The sequence below is a fragment of the Sus scrofa genome, chromosome 15 (assembly GCF_054392235.1).
Source record: "Sus scrofa isolate SSC_HxYL_T2T_F1_AM1 chromosome 15, Sscrofa_HxYL_maternal_Yorkshire_Landrace_v2.0, whole genome shotgun sequence".
Lineage (NCBI taxonomy): Eukaryota > Metazoa > Chordata > Mammalia > Artiodactyla > Suidae > Sus > Sus scrofa.
The window spans coordinates 85,552,450-85,574,617 of NC_139397.1; the positions used below are offsets into that span (position 1 = coordinate 85,552,450).

Genomic DNA, 22,168 nt, shown 5'->3' on the forward strand with positions numbered 1-22,168 from the left:
GCAGCTCAACAGTTTATAAGAATGGACTCTGGAGCTAGATTGACTGCACTCAAATCCCAGCTTTGTTAACTGAGAATTTGCATGTTATTTAGCCTGTCTTTGACTCTGTTGACTCATCTGTAAAATGTGGATAATACCACTTATCTCAGTACTGTTGTGAGGATTAAATCAGTTATAATATCCTCTTCTCTGGAACCACATAGTAAAGCATTCAGTAAATTGTCTATGATGTTGTTGTTACATGATAAATCTGACTTTCTGTTCTATACTGGCTCCAGGAGCCCAAGACAAAATAGCTTGCTACTGACCTTCATTTCCTCTCCTTGAGTTGTCATTTTTCTGTTTAAAGTATAATATATAACAGAATAATCACAATAGCTGATATGATTGAATGCTTGCTATGTACCATACACAGGAGGTGCTTTTGTATCCACTATTTCACGAGTCATCACAGTAACTCTGAAGATGATACCAGTTTTCAGATAAAGTAAATAATATTTACTTTAAAGTGACAGATAAAGTAAATAATATTCCCAAGACAAACTAGTAAGTGACAGAACCTGAACTTAAAAGCAGTCCTACCAGTCAGAATATGTGCAGAAAAAGAGAAAATGTACCTAAATGTTATCAGTGATTGTCTCTGGATAATAAAACTGCAGTGATGTTTTAAAATGTTTCTATGTGTATCTGTTTTATGTAATAAAAACAATTTAATAAGAAATTGTTTAAATCTTTCAAATTGTGTAGATATTAGCATTTCTACCTCACAGGGAATAATAATTACTTTTATTGCTCACTCCCATGAAATAAACCATCATCTGTCTTTGAATCAGACTTTTTATCCTTTGCACAAAGCAATTCTACTATAGCTTTCGAAAAATGAATATTGTCTTAGAATCTGAATTCCACCTACTTGTTCTTAGCACAAATGTTAACATGCACAGATTTTCTTAAAATTCACGTTAAAATCCAGCATCGCCTTTAACTTGTTGTCAGAAGCTCTCCTTGCTCTTATTCTTTATGCCCCTAAGGGAAATTTCCTGACAGGTTTGCATTGGAACTAGCAACAGAGAAGAGAGGCCAAATGGAAGCAGAAACACAGCCTAGTGACACAGAGAGGAGGCAGGTTTTTCCCCACAATCACTTCTCTCTCAGAACTTATAAAGAATGGTGAGGAGGAAAAGAAAGGTAGTGTGTGATGGATGAGATTCAGGGCTAGTGGTCACTTATTCTGATGCCTCCTGGTCCTACATGCTTTTACCAGTATTATCCCATTTTTGTCGTCCAAGATCATTGTGAAATAGGTATTATTAGTCCCACCTTACAGATAAGAGCAATAAAGCTCAGATCAAGCAGCTTACTCAAAGACATGCAAATGATAGGTAAAAGACAAGGGATTTGTCCTGGTCCCCAAATGTCCTACACTTTATATAATGCTGCCAACACATTCATCATTCCTAATGCCCAGAAGTATGAGGCAGTAATCTATTAGAAGTATTGTCTGTAAGAATATATCCATAAATTGGAATACTATAACAAAAAATTAGTAAATAAAAAAGTATGGGGCTATTTGCAAACCAGTCTCTACTTCCCTTGCTTTTTTATGTAAGAGTCTATTTTTGATTACGTGTCAACTTGGATAGTATCTGCTAAACCTATAATCCTTGCTATGGAGTGCAAGGCAAAATTTTATTTACTTTTATAGCTGATCTATAAAAACAAATAGTTGAATCCATAATATTATTGGAACAAGAACCAGAGTTTGCAGATTTGCTAATTATTCTCTCCTCAGGTCTCTGGAAAGAAGATGATAACCAATTCTCTGAGCCATCTCTAAGGCTCTCATTATCTTTGTTTCTGTCAATTTATTCTATATATTTCTCAACATGGAGTTTAAACAGAAGAATGTGGACTTAATATTGCTTTCAGGACTTTATGAAGAAAAGGACATTTAGACAATGGTATGTTACTGAAGCACGATATGAAGATTTTTTTTCCCCAAGAGGCTGAGCTGTCATTTGCCTGGAATGGTTCAGGACAGTTCTGCCTGGAGGCAGGACTATGGACTCATTAACCTTCTAGCCCTGCAACTCTGTCAATCTCAATTCTTGCTGTGGTTTCAATCAGATACAGCTGCCTCTAGTTTCATTCTGGTTGGTTCAGTGTGGCTGTGTGCTCTCACTTTTTCTCCTGCCAGTGTAGAAAATTGCATCTTCACTATGTGTCTGTAGCTGTGCACAAGGCAGTGTGCATGGTGGATCTTTGCTAATTGAAAGGCTCAGCCTAAAATGTATTGATAGATGAGAACACTGGGATATAGGTGAGCACCATGAGCCACATTCAGATGACTCTTATTATTTCTCTTCACATGTAAATGAACACACAGCTGCGGTGCTCTCAGGAGGCCTAGGAGTCGACTTGATCCAAAGGCATGACTGTGCTATTTTTGCACTTTCCCTCACATTATTTCTCAAGGCTTGAGGGAATTTAAATGTGACTTACTTGGCAATGACAAGTCTCTGTCCCCTCAGTACCTCCTGAATGAGATCATTTAGACAAGTCACTTCACCATAGCTCATTTCTTCATAGAGAAACAGTATCACTTAGATGAAATCTAGATTTCAAGAAAGGATGGTTTTGTGCTTCCTTAAAAAGGACTACCTTAAAATGTTACTATTCATAGTACTTCTGTAATGATTTATTAAAATATATGGTCTCTGGAGGAGGGTCAGTCCTAGCACCTCAGTGTTAGTGAAGGAGTTGGAATGACTTAGATAAGCTTTCCCAGAAAGTTTGCAGCATGACTTGGACTAGAATCCAGCTCTCTGGTGTCCCAGTCCAGAATGTAAACCTCACTGCCTTCCTCCAGAATGCAGGCACTCCTGAATGAAACTGATTTTAGCAAAAGCAATAAAATCTCTCCTCACTTCAACATTACTGTACTTTTATCATGAAGGAGAGTATGAAATGAGCAAGTATACTTATTAGTACATGTAATTGTTCTTATTCTTAAAGAATTTTACTTATGAAACAAATTTGTTCCCTTGGAAAATCTATTAAAATGGAAACAAGTAATAGTCAAGCCTAGCTTAAAATACACCAATGAATTCAAATTTGGAGAAAGTGGCCTTGGAAGAGGGGATGACTTGATTAGAACCATAGTACATTAGAGAATGGGCACTTAATGAGGATTTTTAACATCTATAAATGAACTCATATAAATGTCTAAGTTTGTAAGTCACTTTTACGAATACTATAAAAGGTTTCTATGTTTCCTAATATGTTTGTATATTTCTGACAGAATATGTTTATATGGAAATCAAGACAACTCTGAGCAAAGTTAACCTAAATGACCCAAATTTTCTTTATCTTTTTAGGATTTGAGGGGATTCTATAATAGTTTTATCAAGATTGATGTTCGGTTATTGTTATATTATCTTGCTATCAATACAATGAGCTATCACTACTTTCTTGCATTTGTTAGTGAGGTGGATCAATATTTCTAATGAGAAGAAAAACTAAAATGACCCATTTATCAGCCAAGATTTTAAAAAGCAATTTACTGAATTGCTTGTTCATTCTTTCAACAAATACTTATATTGCATGACTAAATATGACAGGTAATATAGAAGAATGAGGACTCAGGTCAAAGCACTTGGACTTATGTTCTGGTTTTCTATTTACTAGATGTGATTTTGGGTAATGTGTTCCTCAATGTCCTCATTTGTAAGAATGGAGGTAATAATACATTGTTATAGATTAAATGATTAGTATCAAAGCATTTAGAAGAACGAATGATGAGGGCAAAATGTTAGCTGCTGCTGTTTGTGCTTTGGATGGAGGGTAAACGAGATAGATGTGGTTTTTCCCTCATGGAGAACAAAAATTGGGAAAACAGTAAATAATTGGATAAATAACTTTTTTATTATAGTTGATTTACAATGTAGTACCAATTTCTACTCTACAGCAAAGTGACCCAGTCATACATATTAATACATTTCATTTCTTATATTATGTTCTGTCATGGTCTATCCTAAAAGATTGGATATGGTTCCTTATGCTATACAGTAGAATCTCATTGCTTGGATAAATAACTTTTAAATGACAACTCTGAAAGCATAATGTGAATAGTATCACATGATATAACATCTCTCTAAATGTTCATGTGTCATTTTCTTCTATTGCAACCAAGAGAAACCACACTTCACTTTGCCACTCTCCCCCTCCCTGATGACTGAGTCTTACTCTTAGATGCCTTTAGGATAAATATGCCCTTTCAAGCGAGTAGCAAATAGATATCACATCAGGGCTATTGCATTGGACAGATATCTTTAGAATAATTTATTTTTCTACTTTTCTTATTTCTTTAGCACCATTTAAAGTTTGCAGAAAGCAATCCTAATTTCATTTTGCTACATTTATTAAGGCATGAATCTCTGTGATGCTCCAGAGACCTTTGTTGTAATAGAGACAAGTACTTCCGGAAAGAAATGAAAAGACCAACTACTAGCTAGTGTGTGTTGAGAAGGAACCCAGTTGTTCCTTCCGTTCTTCAGCAGATGGCATTGACAGCCCGAGCACTGAGGAGGAGACATGAGATCCATTCACCCAACCATCCTTGTCCCACTATACAACACCTTGTCATAATTACAGTCTTTTTTTTTTTTTTTCTAGAAGTGAGCTGATCTGGATAATCTGAAGTAGTATTAACCATATACCCCTAAATACACCTGGCATTTGGCCCCCATTCAGATGTTTGAGGCAGATTTTCAGTTCATATTTAAATGAAGATCAGCTTGTTCCACAGATGTCTCATTTAGTTAAGGGTTTTTTTAAGAAGAAAGTTGTCAGATTCTTTAAGAAGTCAGGCTGCTTCATCTGATTTTTTTCCTTAATAAAACAAATGATTCTCATATTAGGGTTCCCAAAAATCAAGACTAGATACAGTGAGCCAAAAGTCCCAGGGTTACTAAAAATGACTGACTTGATCTTCAGCTCATGTTTTAAAAGTCATAGTTTTATTCAAGGTTGTGAGGTCTCCTCTAAAATATAGGGGTCATCAAAATATTTTGTTGCCCTTTTTTTCTTCTTGCCACAAATGGATATCCTTTATGATAGGTGAATGTGAAACTCTGAACTCACCCTTTAAGTTGGAGGACACAGATAACATAAGCACAGGCCGTCTGCTGCAAAGGAAGGTGCAGTCCAGGACTGCTGCGGTTATATGGTCAAGTGTTAAAGCATTTCTGCCCTGTGGTACTTGAGTGCACTAAAAATAAGCAACCCTGAACTATACTGCAGTTGAAGGACAAGATAAAAATAGGAAATAAACTTGAAAATAATTGTATAAATAGAGTACTGGGATTAACAACAACTCAACTCACAGGATTGAATTCAATAATTATTTTTATTGAATAAGGAAATGAGATACCATTTATATGTTTCAGAGAAATGTTGGTTATGAAAGTGTTCAGAATTTAAGAATGGCATTCGAGCAGTGACAACTCATCCTATAATTTGGAATAGGGTTTCTTTTAGCTTTTACACTGGAAGTCCCTTTATAACCTTTTAATGGTACTCCTCCCACTATGAAAACAAACAAAAATACAAAAAAACCCCACCATATTTGGATAATATGCATCAGCTAGACATAACTGATCTGGCAGGTATAGCTAAAATCCAGCAGTAATTTGTGGTGTCACAGCTTTGCTCTGGATTTCAATTCCCCATGAATAGTAAGGTCTGGGAAGAGCCCAAGGAATGGAGGCATTCATTTTACTTAGGGTAAATTTAGTCACTATGGAGACAGCATCAAGCAATTTTAAGTTCTTCATATCTTCTTAAAAGACTATACTTAAAATGCTGGCTTCAAAAATTCTTTTAAGTGGAGTTCCCATTATGGCGCAGTGGTTAATGAATCTGACTAGGAACCATGGGGTTGAGGGTTCGATCCCTGGCCTTGCTCAGTGGGTTAAGGATCCGGCGTTGCCGTGGGCTGTGGTGTGGGTCGCAGACGCGGCTCGGATCCCGAGTTACTGTGGCTCTGGTGTAGGCCGGGGGCTACAGCTCTGATTGGACCCCTAGCTAGGAACCTCCATGTGCTGCGGGAGTGGCTCAAGAAAAGGCAAAAAGACAAAAAAAAAAAAAAAAAAAAAAAAAAAATTCTGTTATGAAAAACCTGTCCTGGATAATTAACTCTTGGCCTTGTACTTCAGTCCTTTCTTGTTTTCACCTTCTGTATTTCCACCAAGAATAGTATCAATACTTAGCCCTGTTTCTATTTCCTTCCCTTTCTCATCCCATGCCACTGTCGTGACACTAAAACCAGAACTTTATCAGTTCACAAAGCATTTTTAGCTTCTGAATTTCTGCTTTTGTTTGCTTTCAGCAAATTATATATATATAATTATGTCACTTTTCTGCTCAAAAAATTCAGAGGATTACTTAGAGGATAAATTTGAAACTAATAATGTGGAATCCCAGACTTCTTAAACGTGCTTTTATGTTTTAACATGAATCAATTATATATTTGTTTTTATTTAATTTATTAAGTTTATCCTCCGAATTCACCATCTAATTCATAACATAGGCTAATAATACCAATAACCTACCCCTGTTCTCCTTGCCTACCCTGATTCTACCCTTCTTCCTCCCTCTCAGAAGTAACCACAGTCCTAAGTTTGGTGTTTGTCATGCCTCACTTTTAAAAAGATTTAGTATGTTTAAATAATCTTCAATTTTATTTTTTAAAAAAGTTGTTATGCTATATTTTACCTTTTATGGTTTCAAAAATTTTCCTAAATATTTGGTTAAGACTCATCTGTGTGGCTGCATGTGGTTATGATTGATTGATTTTTCACTTTTGTATAATACTATGTTGCAAATATATCACAATTGGCTTTGAGCTCCCCCACCCCCATTTTGGGGAAAGGTTTTCTTTTCTTTTCTTTTCTTTCTTTCTTTTTTTTTTTTTTTTTTTTTTTGCTGTTACCAGAGTGTGCCAAGTGTATTGCAAACATTCTTGAACATGTCTCCTGGAAAGCATTCCTACTTTGGTTTCTCTTGGGTATATGCCTAAGAGTGAAATAGTTGAGTTGTAGATTGTACCAATAAGAGTCCTGGCAGGAACAAGGTCAAATTGTGTAATTGAGTAAAGTTAAATAAAGGAACAATTATGGGATAATGAAGCATGCTAGCACTAGCAAGGGCAGAGGGCCATAACCATTCCCATCCCTGAAAAGGTAGGGAGAGGGAGGAATTCCTGGAACCCGAAGAGGGCAGCTCCAGCTATAGTAGAGGATTACCCAATAGAGCTCCAGCTTTCAGCAGAACTCAGCCAATCAAGAGCCTCGCAGAGAGAGAGAGACCTGATCTCACTAAAAACCCTGACCTCACTCTCAACCCTTCTCTCCAGTGTTTTGCCAGTGAATCTCATTGGCTCAACCCAACCAGAAGCCAGAATGCCAGGTACCGATTGATTAAAGTCTCTAAAGGTCAGCTTTAAAAACACAGAAAAAGGTGTAGAAGGCTAGTGATTGGATCTACAGAAGTGAAAAGATATACACAAATGTTAAATATTATATAATTCCATCCTTTTTCCCCCAAAGTGTTTGTACCAATTTATACTCTTACCAGAGTATACAAGAGATTCATTTGATCCATATTTTCACTTTAGTAGTATTAAAATTCTGAATTTTTGTCTGTAGATTCAAATGATATCTCCTTGTGGTTATGATTTGCATTCCTACAATTACTGATGAAGCTGAGCTATTCTTCATGTTTACTAGCCAGACACATTAATTCTTCTGCAAAATTCCCAGTCAAGTGTTGAGGAACTTAAATTTATTCTAAAATTTACATAGAAAAGTAAAGAGCCAAAAATAGCCAAAGATGTTTCTAAAGAACTGATTTCCTTATTATAAAGCTATTGTAATGAAGATAGTGTGATTTTGGTGCAGGAGTACACATCTTGACCAATGGAACAGAAAAAGCCCCCAAATAGACTTAGGGCATCTGTTTATTTAGGAAAACTTCAAAAATGATGGAGATGGTACATTAGGTATAGGGGGAAAGTATGGTTATTTAACAAACAGACTTGCAAAACATTGACTCTTCATGTAGGGAGCAAAAGGAGAAATAGATTACCATCTCATACCAAGCAAAAATCTACTTCAAATGTATTCAGGTCTTAAATTTAAGAAACAAAACTTTTAAAGTTTTCAGGATAAAATATCAATGGATATCTCTTTCTGGCCTCAGGAGAGGGAAGGACTTCTTAAATATGATACAAAAAGCTTAAAAGCTTAACTGTAAAATAAAATATTGCTATATTCAGTTCTTTAATAAAAACTTTTCATTGAAAACACATGATAGGAAACAAACTACAAACATGAACAAAATATTTTGAATGCATATAACCAACAATGGGCTAGTATCAAAAATATGTAAATAACTCCCCAAAATCAAAAAGAAAAAGACAAATGACCTGGTAGAAAAATGGACAACTTAATTTTCTAGTATAGTTTTATTTATGACCATGTTTCATGAATTCTCATTAGTTTATAATTCTTAGCAGACGAGAATTATGTATATTTGTTTTTCTTTCACCCGGGACAGTGCCTGGTGGAAAGAAAATCATTAACAAATACATGTTCAGTTGAGTAAAGGAACAAATTTGCAGCTCTAGAATAATGTACACTCTTAATGAAATCCACCATAAGCACACCCTCAAAGTCTTTGCTCTCTTGTTCTCAATGTAAATATTTTTCCTCCTTGTGCTCATGTTACCAACTGCTATCTAACTTTAGAAGTCCAGATCACAATTCCCTAGCCTGTTCATTTTAATCGTATTGATTCTTCAATCTAAGAACATAGTACATCTTTCCATCTGTTTGCATCATCTTGAATTTCTCTTATCAGTGTCTTAGAGTTTTCTGAGGCTAGGTCTTCAGCCTCTGTAGGTGGGTTTTATTTTCAGGTTATTTTATTATTTTTGATGTGATGGTTAATGAGATTATTTCTTTCATTTCTTTTTCTTCTGGTTCATTATTGTATAGACATGCAACAGATTTCTGTATATTTTTTTATCTTTCAACTTAAATTGTCGATGGGCTCTAGTAGTTTTCTGATGGGGTCTCTAGAATTTTCTATATCATGTCATCCACAAACAACAGTAGTAGTTTTACTTCTTTATTTCCAATTTGGATTCATTTATTTATTTTTCTTCATTGTCTGCTATGGCTAGGACTTCCAAAACTATGTGGAATAAAAGTGGCAAGAGTGGACATCCTTGTCTTGTTCCTGATCTTAGAAGAAATGCTTTTAGCATCTGCTGAGTATCATGTTAGCTGTGGGTTTGTGATATGTTTATCATGTTGAGGTATGTTGCCTCTATGCCCACTTTTATCGTAAGTGGATATTGATTTTTTATCAAAAGCTTTTTTTCTGTTTCTATTGAGATCATATGGCTTTTATTCTTCAATTATTAATGTGATTTATCACATTGATTGATTTGCAGATACTGAAAAATCTTTGGATTCCCTGGAGTAAATCCCACATGATCATACCATGAGCAAAATAATTCCTTTGAAAAATTTTTGCATCCCTTGGATAAATCAGTTTGATCATGGTGTGTGTTCCTTTTAATGTATTATTGCTGTTGGTTTGTTAGTATTTTATTGAGAATTTTTGCGTCTGTTCATCAGTGATACTGGCCAGTAATTTCCTTTTTTTGTGATCTTTTTATCTGATTTTGGTATCAGAGTGATGCTAGCCTCATAGAATTAGTTCAAAAGTGCTCCTTCCCCTCTAATTTGTGCTACAACTTGAGAAGTTTAGGAGTTAATTCACCTATAAATGTCTGGTAGAATTCACCTGTGAAGTCTCCTGTTCCTGGACTTTGTTAGGAGTTTTAAAACTATTGATTCAATTTCATTACTTATAATTGGTTGTTTCATATTTTCTATTTCTTCCTGCTTCGGTCTTAAAATATTGTATCTTTCTAATAATTTATTTCTTCTGGGTGGTTCATTTTATTAGTATATTGTTGTTCATACTAGTCTCTTATGTTCTTTTGTATTTCTGCAGTTTTAGTTGTAATTTTGACTTTTTCATTTTTTTTTTGACCTTTATTTATTTATTTATTTATTTATTTTTTCCCACTGTACAGCAAAGGGGTCAGGTTATCCTTACATGTATACATTGCAATTACATTTTTCCCCCACCCTTTCTTCTGTTGCAACATGAGTATCTAGACATAATTCTCAATGCTATTCAGCAGGATCTCCTTGTAATTCTATTTTAAGTTGTGTCTGATAAGCCCAAGCTCCCGATCCCTCCCACTCCCTCCCCCTCCCATCAGGCATCCACAAGTCTCTTCTCCAAGTCCATGATTTTCTTTTCTGAGGAGATGTTCATTTGTGCTGGATATTAGATTCCAGTTATAAGTGATATCATATGGTATTTGTCTTTGTCTTTCTGGCTCATTTCACTCAGTATGAGATTCTCTAGTTCCATCCATATTGCTGCAAATGGCATTATGGCATTCTTTTTTATGGCTGAGTAGTATTCCATTGTGTATATATACCACCTCTTCCGAATCCAATCATCTGTTGATGGACATTTGGGTTGTTTCCATGTCCTGGCTATTGTGAATAGTGCTGCAATGAACATGCGGGTGCACATGTCTCTTTTAAGGAGAGTTTTGTCCGGATAGATGCCCAAGAGTGGGATTGCGGGGTCATATGGAAGTTCTATGGATAGATTTCTAAGGTATGTCCAAACTGTTCTCCATAGTGGCTGTACCAGTTTACATTCCCACCAACAGTGCAGGAGGGTTCCCTTTTCTCCACAGCCCCTCCAGCACTTGTTATTTGTGGATTTATTAATGATGGCCATTCTGACTGGTGTGAGGTGGTATCTCATGGTAGTTTTGATTTGCATTTCTCTTATAATCAGCGATGTGGAGCATTTTTTCATGTGTTTGTTGGCCATCTGTATATCTTCTTTGGAGAAATGTCTATTCAGGTCTTTTGCCCATTTTTCCATTGATTGATTGGTTTTTTTGCTGTTGGGTTGTATAAGTTGCTTATATATTCTAGAGATTAAGCCCTTGTCAGTTGCATCATTTGAAACTGTTTTCTCCCATTCTGAAAGTTGTCTTTTTGTTTTCTTTTGGGTTTCCTTTGCTGTGCAAAAGCTTTTCAGTTTGATGAGGTCCCATGGGTTTATTTTTGCTCTAATTTCTGTTGCTTTGGGAGACTGACCTGAGAAAATATTCATGATGTTGATGTCAGAGAGTGTTTTGCCTATGTTTTCTTCTAGGAGTTTGATGGTGTCCTGTCGTATATTTAAGTCTTTCAGCCATTTGGAGTTTATTTTGGTGCATGGTGTGAGGGTGTGTTCTAGTTTCATTGCTTTGCATGCTGCTGTCCAGGTTTCCCAGCAATGCTTGCTGAATAGACTTTCTTTTTCCCATTTTATGTTCTTGCCTCCTTTGTCAAAGATTAATTGACCATAGGTGTCAGGGTTTATTTCCGGATTCTCTATTCTGTTCCATTGGTCTGTCTGTTTTGATACCAGTACCACACTGTTTTGATGACTGTGGCTTTGTAGTATTTCTTGAAATCTGGGAGAGTTATGCCTCCTGCTTGGTTTTTGTTTCTCAGGATTGTTTTGGCAATTCTGGGTCTTTTGTGGTTCCATATAAATGTTTGGATTGTTTGTTCTAGTTCTGTGAAAAATATCATGGGTAATTTGATAGGGATTGCACTGAATCTGTAGATTGCTTTGGGTAGTATGGCCATTTTTACAATATTGATTTTTCCAATCCAGGAACATGGAATATCTTCCCATTTCTTTACATCTTCTTTGATTTCTTTGATTAAGGTTTTATAGTTCTCGGCATATAGGTCCTTTACCTCTTTGGTCAGGTGTATTCCGAGGTATTTGATTTTGTGAGGTACAATTTTAAAAGGTATCGTATTTTTGTATTCCTTTTCTAATGTTTCATTGCTGGTATACAGAAATGCAACTGACTTCTGAATGTTAATCTTATATCCTGCCACTTTGCTGAATTTATTAATCAGTTCAAGGAGTTTTGGGGTTGAGTCCTTAGGGTTTTCTAGGTATAGTATCATGTCATCTGCATACAGTAACAGTTTGATCTCTTCTCTTCCTATATGGATGCCTTTGATTTCTTTTGTTTGTCTAATTGCTGTGGCTAAGACTTCCAAAACGATGTTGAAGAGCAGTGGTGAGAGTGGGCATCCCTGTCTTGTTCCAGATTTGAGTGAGAAGGCTTTCAGTTTTTCCCCATTGAGGATTATATTTGCTGTGGGTTTATCATAAATGGCTTTGATTATATTCAGGAATGTTCCCTCTATACCCACTTTGGCGAGGGTCTTGATCATGAATGGATGTTGAACTTTGTCAAATGCTTTTTCTGCGTCTATTGAGATGATCATATGATTTTTGACTTTTTTTTTGTTAATGTGGTGTATGATGCTGATTGATTTGCGTATGTTGAACCATCCTTGTGAACCTGGGATGAACCCAACCTGGTCATGGTGTATAATTTTTTTGGTATGTTGTTGGATTCGGTTGGCTAAGATTTTGTTGAGAATTTTTGCATCTATATTCATCAATGATATTGGCTGATTTCTTCTTTGATCTTTATAATTTCCTTCCTTCTGCTGACTTTAGGACTTTTTTGTTCTTCTTTTTCTAATTCGTTTAGGTGGAGGATTAAGTTGTCAATTTGGGATCTTTCTTCTTTTTTGAGAAAGGCCTGTATTGCTATAAATTTCCCTCTGAGCACTGCTTTCGCAGCATCCCATAGATTTTGAGAGGTTGTGTCTTCATTATCATTTGTTTCAAGGTAGTTTTTAATTTCCTTCTTGATTTCCTCATTGACCCATTGGTTTTTTAGTAGCATGTTGTTTAGTCTCCATGTAGTAGGTTTTTTTTCTTTGCTTTTCCCATGGTTGATTTCTAATTTCATGGCGTTGTGGTCAGAGAAGATACTTGAGATAATTTCTACGCTCCTAAATTTATTGAGATTCGCTTTGTGTCCCAATATGTGGTCAATTCTTGAGAATGTTCCATGAGCATTTAAGAAGAATGCGTATTCTGATTTTTTTGGATGTAGTGTCCTGAAGATATCAGTTAAGTCTAACTTTTCTATTGTTTCCTTTAGGATCTCTGTTGCTTTATTGGTTTTCTGTCTAGAGGATCTGTCCATTGATGTGAGGGGGGTATTAAGGTCTCCTACTATGATTGTATTCTCATCAATATCTCTCTTTATGTCTGTTAATATTTGTTGTATGTATCTGGGTGCTCCTATATTTGGGGCATATATGTTAATGATAGTAACATCCTCTCCTTGGATGGATCCCTTAATCATTAAATAGTGTCCTTCTTTGTCTTTCTTTATGTCTTTTGTTTTAAAGTCTATTTTGTCTGATATGAATGTTGCGACTCCTGCTTTTCTGTCATGTCTATTGGCGTGAAATATTTTTCCCCACCCTTTCACTTTCAATCTATATGTATCCTTTGTCCTAAGGTGAGTTTCTTGTAGGCAGCATATTGAAGGTTTTTGCCTTTTTATCCACTCAGCCACCCTGTGTCTTTTGATTGGGGCATTCAGTCCATTGACATTTAAGGTGATAATTGTTAGGTGATTATTTACTGCCATTTGAACCTCGTGTTCCAGTTGATTCTATGGTTCTCCATTCTTCCTTTTTTTTTTTTTTCTTTTTTTTTTTGGTTGGATGGTCTCCTGTTATTATCTGCTTGAGTGTATTTTTTTTTTCATTTTTTGCAAATGCAATATTTGATTTTGGCTTGTGGTTGCCCTGTTTTTTAAGTATGCTAACCCCTTCCCATAATTGTGTGTTTTAGCCTGATGGTCCTGTAAGTTCAAACACTTCATTACTATATTAAAATTAAGAAGAGAGACATACATACAAACAAAAAGGGTTATTTACCTCCTAACATCCCTTCCCACATTTTATGGTTTTGATGACTCTTTTTTATTTTTTTCTTTTTAATTTTATTTTGTTTGAAGCATGTTCATGATTAAATCTGTATGCTGGCTTATTTGAGTGACTGCTCTCTGATTGCAGTTTCCTCAGTCCTAGTTCTTCCTCTTCTTCTTCTTCTTTTTTTTTTTTCTTTTCTTTTTTCTTCCCTTTCCTTCCTTTCTTTTTGGTTTAGAGAAGCCCTTTCAATATTTCCTTTAACCTGGGTTTTGTGTTGCTGTATTCTTTAAGTTTTTGTTTATTGGGAAAAATTTTTATTTCCCTTTCTATTTTAAATGATATTCTTGCTGGATAGAGTATTCTAGGTTGCATATTTTTTCCTTTTAGCACTTTAAATATCTCTTGCCATTCCCTCCTGTCCTGTAGTGTTTCTGTAGAGAAATCAGCTGATATTCTTATGGGGGTTCCATTGTAGGTAACATTCTGTTTTTCTCTTGCTGCCTTTAGGATCCTCTCTTTATCACTAACTTTTGCCATTTTTATTATGATGTATCTTGGTGTGGGTCTATTTGGGTTCAGTTTGTTTGGGGCCCTCTGTGCTTCTTGTATCTTGAATCCAGTATCCTTTAGATTTGGGAAGTTTCCAGCGATAATTTCTTCAAATATATTTTCCATCCCCTTATCTTTTTCTACTCCTTCTGGAATTCCTATTATGCGTAGATTGGCCCACTTTATATTATCCCATAGGTCTCTTACATTGCTTTCCAGTTTTTTGATTCGGTTTTCTGTCTGTTGACCAGATTGAGTGACTTCCATTATTCTATCTTCCATATCACTGATTCGTTCTTCTGCATTATTCATTCTGGTTTTTACTGCCCCTAGTTCAGTTTGCATCTGTGCAAATGAATGTTCTAGTTTTTCTTGGCTCCTCCTTATATTTTCTAGTTCCTTTCTGAGGGTATCTGCATTACTGTTCATATCTTCTCTTAATTCCTTCAGTATTTTCACTATTTCTCTTTTGAACTCCAGGTCTGTCTGACTGCAGAGATCTGTTTCATTGCTGACTGTTTTAGGTGAGTTCTCGTGTTGGTTTGACTGGGGGTGGTTTCTCAGCTTCTTCATCTTGCTTGTTGTTTTCTGTCTCCTGAGGGAGTTGTACTCTCCGTTATCGGGCGGTGTTTGCCTTGTCACTGCCGTGGAATATTTCCTGAGGGCTGGCGTTGTTGGTCAATCTTTTTTGAGGCAGTGTGGCTTTTCTGGAGTGTTGATGGGGCTAACAGTGTTTCTTTGAAGCAAAGGAGGACTTCCTGAGGGAAGACAGGACTGGGAGGTCCACACCACGATGGTAGCAGATTTCACTTGGTCATGCAGAGCTTGCTCTGGTGTTTTTAGGCTGTGGGGTTCTTGCAGGGGGTTGGTGGTGTTGGGCAGCTGTTCCTCAGGAGTGCAGCACCCCCTGGGGGCTGGAGCAGCTATCTGGGTCACTGAGAACCTAAGAGGCTCTTCCCTAGGGCAGCCCAACTCAGAAGGACAGCCTGAGAATGTAGGCGGATCTTTTCACAATCTGGCCGAGCTTGTTGCAACTTTTCTGGGCTGTAGGGGCTCTTCCAGGGGGCTGGTGGTGCTGAGCAGCTATTCCGCAGGAGTGGTGCACCCCCTGGGGGCTTGGGCGGGTAGCAGGGCTGTTGGAGACCCAAGAGGCTCCTCCCCAGGGCAGCCCGACTCAGAAAAACCGTCTGAGATCTTTTCCCGACTCAGCCAGGCTTGTTGCAGCTTTTCTGGGCTGCAGGGGGTCCTTCCTGGAGCTGGCAGTCCTATGCAGCTGGTCCACTATGTCTCAGCACCCCTTGGGGGCTTGGGCGGGTAGCAGGGCCGTTGGAGACACAAGAGGCTCCTCCCCGGGGCAGCCCGACTCAGAAAAACCATCCAAGAATTAGGCCAATCTATTCACGGCCTGGCTAGGCTTGTTCTAGCTTTTCTGGGCTGCAGGCCTTTTCTCGGGGGCTGGTGGTGTTTGGTGCTGCTCTGCGGAAGTGTAGCCCCTCCAAAGGGCAAGCAGGCCTGTGCAGGGACAGCCCCTGCGGTGGTAGGCTTCAGGCAATTGTTGAGGCCAGCCCTCCTGGATGGCAGGCAGCCCCAGGTTCGGCGAGAGCATAGGGGGTGGTGGGGCTGGGGGGAGGGAATGCACTGGGAAGCACAGCTTTCTGCTGGCTAGCGGGCCTGTAAGCTTGCTGTGGCGTGGGGGGTATTCTATGGGGACCCACCCCTTCTCTCCCCTCCCCAGCACAGGCGCAGACCAGGCTCTTCTCCCAGGTTCCCTCTGATGCGGCTTTCCACTTCCCCACCCCTAGAGTAATGTTCCCTTCCTCTGCGACAGCTTTGTTTTCTAGTCTCCCAGGCAGTCTGCCCCATCAAATGGTTTCTAGACCTCCCAAGCAGTTTCCGCTCTGCCCCGCCCCCCCAGCCCCGGGACTAACCTCCTGGGCCGAGGTCTCGGTGCCCAGCCCCCACTCAGGTGTCCCCCAGCCCTTTCCCAGGGACTAACCTCTGGAGCCGAGGTCTCGGCTTATGCATACCAGTCTTTTTTATATATGTTGCAAATATTTTTCCCAGTCGATGCCTTGCCTATTCATTTTTTGAATTATATCTTTTTTTTGAGACATGGTTTTAAGTCTGTATTTGTCTTTAAGTTTGTATTTTTTTCTGTGTGTGGTTTTTAAATTTCATTTTATTTTTTTACATTTTATTGAAGTATAGATTTGCAATGTGTTGACTTCTGTATATTCATATCCTTTTCCATTATGGTTTGTCACAGGATATTGAATACAGTTCCCTGTGCTTTACAGTAGGACCTTGTTGTTTATCCATCCTATATATAATAGTTGGCCTCTGCTAATCCCAAACTTTGACTCTTTCCCTCCTCCCCTCCTCCTCCCTGTTAACAACCACAAGCCTATTCTCTATGTCTGCAAGTCTGTTTCTGTTTCATAGATAAGTTCATTTATGTCATATTTTAGATTCCACATATAAGTTATGTCATATGATACTTGTCTTTCTCTTTCTGACTTTCTACTTAGTAGGATAATATGTAGTTCCATCCATGCTGCAGCAAATGATATTGTTTCATTCTTTTTGATGGCTGAGTGATATTCTGTTGTATGTGTGTGTATGTACACCATATCTTCTTTGTCTATTCCTCAGTTGATGGATATTTAGAGTCTTTCCATGTCTTGGCTATTATAAATACTGCTATCAACCCAGGGTTGTGTATATCTTAGCAAATTTAGTTTTGAGTATATGCCTAGGAATGGGATTACTGGATTGTATGACAACCCTATATTTAGTTTCCTGAGGAACTTTCATGATGTTTTCCATAGTGGCTCCACCAATTTACATTCCCACCAACAGTGCTGGAGGGTTCCCTTTTCTCCACACCCTCTCCAGCATTTGTTATTTGTGGACTTTTTAATGATGGCCATTCTAACCAGTGTGAGATGACACCTCATTGGTTTACATTTCTCGAATAATTAGTGATGTTGAACATTTGTGTGTGTGTGCCTATTGACCATCTGTATGTCTTCTTTGGAGAAATATCTATCTAGGTCTTTTGCCCATTCTTTAATTGGAGTGTTTTTTTTTTACTGTTGTTGAGTTGTATGAGCCATTTGTATTGTAAATTAAGCCCTTGTTGGTCATGTTGTTTGAAGATTTTTTTTTTCCCCATACCATAGGTTGTCTTTTCATGTTTATTGTTTTCTTTGCTGTGCAAAATCTTGTAAGTTTAATTAGATCCCATTTGTTTATTTTTGTTTTTATTTCTATTACCTTGGGAGACTGACTTTACAATTTATGTCAGGGAATGATTTACCTAAGTTCTCTTCCAAGAGTTTTATGGTGTCATGTCTTATGTTTAAGTCTTTAAGCCATTTGGAGTTGATGTGCATGGTGTGAAAGTGTATTCTAACTTCATTGATTTACATGCAGCTGTTCAACTTTCCAAGCACCACTTGCTGAAGAGACTATTTTTTCCTCATTGTATATTCTTGCCTCCTGTGTCAAAGATTAGTTGACCATAGGTGTGTGAATTTTTTTCTGGCCTCTCCATTCAGTCCTTTTGATCCATATGTCTGTTTTTGTGTCAGACCACACTGATTTGATTACTGTAACTTCGTAGTATTGACTGAAGTCTGGGAATGTTATGCCTCTTCTTTTGCTCTTTTTCCTCAGGATTTCTTTGGAAATTGTGGGTCTTTTATAATTCCATATAACTTTTAGGATGATGCTAGTTCTTTGAAAAATTTCATGAATAATTTTATAGGAATCGCATTAAATTAGTAAATTGCTTTGGGTAGCAATTTTAAAAAATGGCAAATTGCTTTGCCAAATTTAAAAAATGACAAATGGCAAATTGCTTTGCCATTTTCACAATATTAATTCCTCCTATCCACGAGCATGAGATTATCTTTCCATTTCTTTGAATCATTTAATATCCTTTATTAATGTTTTGTAGTTATAAACATGTGTTTCACCTTTTTGATGTTTATTCCTAAGTATTTTTGATGCAATTTTAAAAGGGATTGTTTATTTACATTCACTTTATGATATTTCATTGCTAGTATAAAGAAATGCAACCAATTTCTGTATGTTAATCTTGTATCCTGCTACCTGGCTGAATTCGTTTATCAGTTCTAGTAATTTTTTTTATTTTTTAATGTTATTGGAGTATAGTGGACTTACAATGTTATGTTAGTTTCAGGTGTACAGCAAAGTGAATGAATTATACATATACATATATCCATTTGTTTTCATTTCTTTTCCCACATAGGTCATTACAGGGTATTGAGTAGATTGCCTTGGGCTATATAATAGGTCCTTTTTACTCATCCATTCCATGCATAGAAGTGTGTATATTTCAATTCCAAACTCCCAATTAATCCCTCCTCCCAGTGTCTCCCCTTTGGTAACCATAAGTTTGGTTTTGAAATCTTTGAGTCTGTTTCTGTTTTGTAAATAAGTTCTTTGGTATCACTTTTTAAAATTAGATTTCACATATTAGTGATCTAATATGATATTTGTCTTTCTCTGTCTGACTTCACCTAGTAAGATAATACCTAGGTCCATATATGTTTTGCAAATGGCATTATTTCATTCTTTTTTTAAGCTTTATTAAAGTATAGTGGATTTACAATGTGATAATTTTGCTGTACAACAAACATTTACAATGTTGTGGTAATTTCTTCTGTACAACAAATTGATTCAGTTACATATATACATCTATTGTTTTTCAGATTCTTTTCCTATATAGATTATCACAGAATATTGGGTAGAGTTCCCTGTGCTATACAATCAATCTCTGTTGGCCAATCCATTCCATATACCACAGTGTGCATATGCCAGTCCCAAACCCCCAATCTATCCCTCCCCAAACCGTTCCCTTTGGTAGCCATAAGTTTGTTTTCAAAGTCTGTGAATCTGTTTCTTTTCTGCAAATAATTCATATGCATCCTTTTTTAGATTTGACATATGTGATGTCATATAATTACTCCATAAGTCTTTGTCTTCATTCCCTAGTATGATTTCTAGGTCCATCCATGTTGCTGTAAATGGCATTATTTCAATCTTTTATATGGCTGAGTAATATTCCCTGAGTATATGTACCACATATTCTTTATGCATTTATTTACTTTACTTATTTATTTACTTTATTTTTTATTTTTTTGCTTTTTAGGGCCACATCCATGGCATATGGAAATTTCCAGGCTAGGAGTCGAAACAGAGCTGCAGCTGCCAGCCTACACCACAACCACAGCAAGATGGGATCCAAGCTGTACCCACAACCTACACTATAGTTCTCAGCAATGCTGGATTCCCAACCCACTGAACAAGGTCTGGGATCAAACCCACATCCTCATGGATACTAGTTGGATTTTTTCCTGCTGTACCACAGCAGGAACTTCCTGTTGATCGATATTTAGATTGTTTCCATGTCTTGGCTATTTTAGCTAGTACTGCAATGAACATTGGGGTACATGTATCTTTTCAAATTATGGGTTTCTCTGGATATATGCCCAGGAGTGGGTTGCTGGATCATATGGTGATTCTATATTTTTTTATTTAATGATTTTTTCCATTATAGCTGGTTTACAATGTTTTATCAATTTTCTACTATACAGCGAGGTGACCCAGTCACACATACATATATACATTCCTTTTTCTCACATTATCATGCTCCATCATAAGTAACTAGATATAGTTCCCAGTGCTATACAGCAGGATCTCATTGCTTATCCATTCCAAAGGCGATAGTTTGCATCTATTAACCCCAATTCCCAGTCCATCCCACTCCCTCTCCCTCCCACTTGGCAATCACAAGTCTGTTCTCCATGGTCATGAGTTTCTTTTCTGTGGAAAAGTTAATTTATGTTGTATATTAAATTCAAGATAATAAGTGATATGGTATTTGTCTTTCTCTTTCTGACTTCATTTAATGTGAGAGTCTCTAGTTCCATCCATGTTGCTACAAATGGCATTATTTCATTCTTTTTTATGGTTGAGTAGTATTCCATTGTGTATATATACTACATCTTCTTAATCCATTCATCTGTTGATGGAAATTTAGGTTGTTTCCATGTCTTGGCTGTTGTGAATAGTACTGCAATGAACATGTGAGTGCATGTGTCTTTTTCAATGAGAGTTTTGTCCAGATATATGCCCAAGAATGGGATTCCTGGGCCGTATGGTAGTTCTATGCTTAGTTTTCTAAGGTACCTCCATACTGTTTTCCATAGTGGTTGTACCAATTTACATTATCACCAACAGTGCAGGAGGAGTCCCTTTTCTCTACATCCTCTCCAGCATCTGTTATTTGTGGACTTATTAATGACAGCTGTTCTGACTATTGTGAGGTGGTATCTCATAGTAGTTTTGATTTGCATTTCTCTAATAATCAGGGATGTTGAGCGTTTTTTCATGTGCTTGTTGGTCATTTGTATATCTTCTTTGGAGAAATGTCTACTTAGGTCTTTTGCCCATTTTTCAGTTGGGTTGTTGGGTTTTTTTTGCTGTTGAGTTGTGTAAGTTGTTTGTATATTTTAGAGATTGAGCCTTTTTCAGTTGCATCATTTGAAACTATTTTCTCCCATTGTGTAAGTTGTCTTTTTTTTTTTTTTAATGGTTTCCTTTGCTGTTCAAAACCTTGTCAGTTTGATTATGTCTCATTGGTTTATTTTTGCTTTTATTTTTGTTGCCTTGGGAAACCGACCTGAGAAAACATCTGCAAGGCTGATGTCAGAGAATGTTTTGCCTATGTTCTCTTTTAGAAGTTTGATCGTTTTTTATATTAGGTTTAAGTCTTTAAGACATTTTGAGTTTATTTCTTGTGCCTGGTATGAGGGTGTGTTCCAGTTTCATTGATTTACATGAGGCTGTCTGGTTTTTCCAGCACCATTTGCTGAAGAGACTGTCTTTTTCCCATTTTATATTCTTGCCTCCTTTGTCAAAGATTAATTGATCTTAGGTGTCTGGGTTTATTTCTGTGTTCTCTATCTGTTCTATCGGTCTATATGTCTGTTTTGGTAACAGTACCACACTATCTTGATTAGCCACTATTGTGGCTTTGTAATATTGCCTTAAGTCTGGGAGAGTTATGCCTCCCGCTTGTTTTTTGTTCCTTAGGATTGCTTTGGCAATTCTGGGTCTTTCATGTTTCCATATAAATTTTTGGATTTTTTGTTGTAGTTCTGTGAAAAATGTCATAGGTAATTTGATAAGGATTGCATTGAATCTGTAGATTGCTTCGGGTAGTATGGCCATGCCCTGGGGGGTTATCTTCTTGGTGGCCATTTTTATAATATTAATTTTACAACCCAGGAGCATGGAATATCTTTCCATTTCTTTGAATCCTTTTTAATTTCCTTGATTAATTGTTTTATAGTTTTATAGTTCTCAGCGTAGAAGTCCTTTACCTCCTTGGTCAGGTGTATTCCCAGGTATTTGATTTTTTGAGGTACAATTTTAAAAGGTGTTGTATTTTTGTATTCCTTTTCTAATATTTCATTCTGTTAGTATACAGAAATGCAACTGATTTCTGAATGTTAATCTTATATCCTGCTACTTTGCTGAATTTGTTGATCAGTTCAAGTAGTTTTTGGGTTGAGTCCTTAGGGTTTTCTATATATAGTATTATGTCA

At 36.9% G+C, this 22,168-nt stretch overlaps 2 long non-coding RNA genes across 2 annotated transcripts in view; both read left to right on the forward strand.

Moving 5' to 3' along the window:
- The window catches only part of LOC146395956 (uncharacterized), a 31,387-nt gene extending 27,229 nt beyond the window's left edge, over window positions 1–4,158 (forward strand). Inside the window, exon 2 of the long non-coding RNA XR_014829470.1 lies at window positions 1,793–4,158. This is a non-coding gene — a long non-coding RNA (uncharacterized LOC146395956). The remainder of the gene's footprint in view (window positions 1–1,792) is intronic.
- Window positions 1–22,168, forward strand: part of LOC102164208 (uncharacterized) — a 115,402-nt gene that overhangs the window by 31,722 nt on the left and 61,512 nt on the right. The gene's annotated exons all lie outside the window — the stretch shown is intronic.